Below are 3,797 nucleotides of genomic sequence, written 5' to 3'. Positions count from 1 at the left end.
GGCCATGATGCATTGCTATATGCCAATCTTGGTCCGTAGAATTGATTATAAATTAATTGATTTAAATTTATATTAATCAATTAAGTTATTAATCAATTCCATTGCCAACATGTTGAGAACCTAATGGGTCACACACAATGATTGCATTTAAATTAAATTGGGAGAGTGACGATTTAAGTTAAACTTAAATCACATGCTAGGTAATTACTTCTATAAACTTAATTAAAAGAGTTTAATTAAGTTTTAGGCATAATTATAAATAGTTATAATTATAAGGCCTTGATTGTAAAATATAAAGAAAATTAATTTGATTTTAATTTCCAAGGACTTAATTAATAGAGTTCAATTAAGTAATTGGCCCATATTATAATGTGTTATAATATTGAGGGCTTAATTGCAAATTTGAAGTTACTTTAACCTAACTATATAAGTCACCTTTTAACTATTTTTCAGATGAGACTTTTTCACAATTGAAGAAAACCTAGTTTTTGTCAAAAAAGAAAAATGTTTTCTTTCTTTGCCACCACTCCCTTTGTGTAAAAGAGAAAATTGCTAATGAAGCAATTTTCGATAGAGGTTCGGCTAAAATTGTGAAAAGAAGGAAAGGATAATTGTTGTCCTCTTTGCTAGCACAAAGTATAGTTAAAAACTCCCTCCTTTGTTGAAGGTTCAGGTGCAATCGTGTGTATTACCGTTGAAGGCCAAGCACTTGATTGGATAGGGTTTTTGCTCCTTGTGGTGTTCGCAAGATTGTTTTGGGGAGTACCATTGTGATTACGAAAATACTTAGCAAGGTAACTTTCTGAATAACAATTTATTTTGTGCTATTATGTGTTAACTATCAACAAGGTGATCCATGGGTGGAGGCATATTTTGGTTGTTTAGTTATAAAGTTTTAATTTTCTTTCTACTGCGCATTTTGAACATGCTGTCTATAGCCAAACCCATCACATATATAACTATATATGTCAAGCCCAGCTTGACAATATGTTTATTATGCCATTCCTACATAAGAATGCATGTTTGCTTACTTGGGTACCTTGGAAATCGTTAAAGGACGGTATTGAACCAAATGGTACAATTAAGTTGAATTAAGCCTCGAACTAGTCCAAATAGAGATTTTAAGATGAAATTGAGAATTTAAAAACCCTAGAATGACTTAAAATGGCGATTCAGAGTTCGAGGACCGATTTGGAGTCAAATTAGAATTTTCATGACCTAGGGGCAAAATGGTCATTTTGCTACTCGAGGTTAAGATGTGAGTGTTGGATAAAATTTTTGACTAAGATTGAACATTTGGAGTATAATTTGAGTTTGAGTAGTGAAAAATTTTCATTTCGGCATTTTTTCGAGCATAAGGGTAAAATAGTCATTTTGCCACCCTAAGGGCAAAATTGTAATTTTACACCATCCAACACTTGTTCAGTACATGGATTTTACCCAATATTATCATGGATAATTGAGAAAATTTAAGTGGTGGAGAGAGATTGCTTAATGGGTAAGTATGACACATGGACCAATGGAATGGTGACATGTGTCAAATTTTCATCCATTTATTATTTGCTTAAAAATCAGCATAAAATCAGCCCATTTCTCTTCATATGGCCGGCCAAAGCAAGAACAAAGGAAGAAAAGAAAGAACAAGAACCCTAGGGTGAAAATTCAAGAGAAAATTTGGTGGATTTCAAGTAATCAAGCAATCAAAGGTAAAATTTCTTGATTTTGACTTGTGATCTACCTTTCCCATGCATTCTTTTGCATTTTCCATGGTTGATTCACATGATTTCATGATGGGTATCTTGCTGGATGAACACTTAGAGAGAGGTTTTGATGCTTGATTTGGTTAGATTTTAATGTATTTTAGTGTTTTTAGTTGATTGGTGATGTGTAGCATGAAAATCAAGCAAGAAAAATTCATGTTCTTCCATCACCCATCATTGGCCAAATTCTCCATGTGGAATATTGAGGATGATTTTGATTTTATTTCAAGTGATTTGGTTAGGAATTAGTGATTTATGGTGTGAGAATCAAGTAGGAAAAATTATAGTGTTGATGCACCCACCATGGTCGAATTTTTCAAGAGAAAATGTGAGGATGATTTTGCCATATTCCAAGTTATTTAATTTGTGTTTGATGATTTGGAGTATTGGGAGAAAATGGAATTATTTGGAGTTGAATTGGACGTATTGGCCAATTAATCGAGTGATAGATCGAATTAGGCCAATACCATTTTATTTAGGTACACAATTGAATTTGTGTAGAATACCGTGTTTAGACGATAATCCGAACAATTTATATCCCATTTCATATATTAGTATAAAGCCTGAATTGGTTTTATAACAATTTAGCACAAATGTAGTAAATGGCTTATTGTGCATTATGTTTAGGTGGTGAGCATTCTGGAAAAAGTAATGAAATAGTACCTGACGATAAAAAATCGGAGTACTCGAAATTCGACTCCTGAAATAGTGAGTAACCTTACTATCGTCTTAATTATCTAAAGTGGTTTTTATCCGATTTTGTGATTTTGTGGAAAATGAGTTTAAATGGTAAATCTTTATGTTTTATAAACAAAATGTGTTTATATGAAATTATTTTATAAATTGTCTTGAAATTGAATGATGGCTTTGAAAATAGAGTAATTGGAGACCATTTGATGTATTATGAATTTATGGTTCTAATTGATTGGCTTATGGCAATATTGGCATGAATGGCTAAATTGGTATTTGTGTTGAAAATGTATAAACTGTTGTTTGCCTTGATAGGCTGGATAATGATAAAATTGCCATGTCATGCTGTTAAATTTTATTGAATTGGTGGGTTATAATTGGTCGTTGCAATGGACGGGTTCCATGGACCAGCCTATTAGAGGGGTACGGTAACCCTATTATATTCTTACCTCAGTTGGAGAGGTGTGTAGGGTAACTCCTGAGGTACAACTTTAGAGTTCACTTCACACCAAACCACCACGTGAGGGTGAACTCAGCCAACGCTAAGGAACGACTATGTTTTCAAAATAAAAATATGATTTATGCGTACATGACTTTTTAATAGCCTTGGCGGACTCGGTTTGAATAGCCCTCGACCAAGGTATCCCTGATAACTGAGTATGAGAATGATTTTGGCACAAGTCAAAGTTTTAAGAAATTCATAAGCCATGTTGATTACTCAATTTATATGAATTGATTTTATTTGGTTGAAATGAGTTGAAAGGTGATGAATTACAATATGTTAAACTATTTTACTTGTCTCCATTTACTCAACTTTAGATATTTTAGATGGTATTTGTTTACTCACTGGGATTATATAATCTCACCACCCTCCTTTCCACCTATTTCAGGCTCATGATAGTTGGCAGCTAGCTCACTTTGTTGAGGGCTACAGTTGGACTTACATCCTCAAAAACTGTAGGTTTACCGCTTTTGATACTTTTGGTCGTTCGTGGGCTCACGTGTCACAGTAAATTAAATTTTATACTTTAGTTATCTGTATTATAGTATGTATGAATTTATTTAGCTTTTACGCTACAAAAATTATTTACTAGTAACTCTATAAATATTGTTTTATAAAAAAATAGAATAGTTTATTGAATATTTTTATTATATTCAAATAGTTATAATTTCACTTTAAATGAATGTTTTAGATATCTAAACTTATTTTTGATTATGAAATATGTGTTTTCCACTCGCATACTACATTTTTAGATGGTTTCGAAATTTTTGGGAAAAATGACCAAAATACCCCTGTGAGCGAAAAATTATTTTTCTATTGTTTTGATTTGAAAATAGTTTATAATC

At 32.2% G+C, this 3,797-nt stretch overlaps 1 long non-coding RNA gene across 1 annotated transcript; it reads left to right on the top strand.

Annotated features, from left to right (window-relative positions):
* Positions 1,667-3,426, top strand: LOC108662288. Its single transcript, XR_001928153.1, has 3 exons — positions 1,667-1,706; positions 2,388-2,468; positions 3,341-3,426. It is a non-coding gene; the product is annotated as an uncharacterized LOC108662288 (long non-coding RNA).

This window comes from Theobroma cacao, chromosome 1 (genome assembly GCF_000208745.1).
Source record: "Theobroma cacao cultivar B97-61/B2 chromosome 1, Criollo_cocoa_genome_V2, whole genome shotgun sequence".
Classification (NCBI taxonomy): Eukaryota; Viridiplantae; Streptophyta; class Magnoliopsida; order Malvales; family Malvaceae; genus Theobroma; species Theobroma cacao.
Note: the sequence above shows the minus strand (reverse complement) of the source record. Positions and strands in the feature narration are given on the sequence as shown.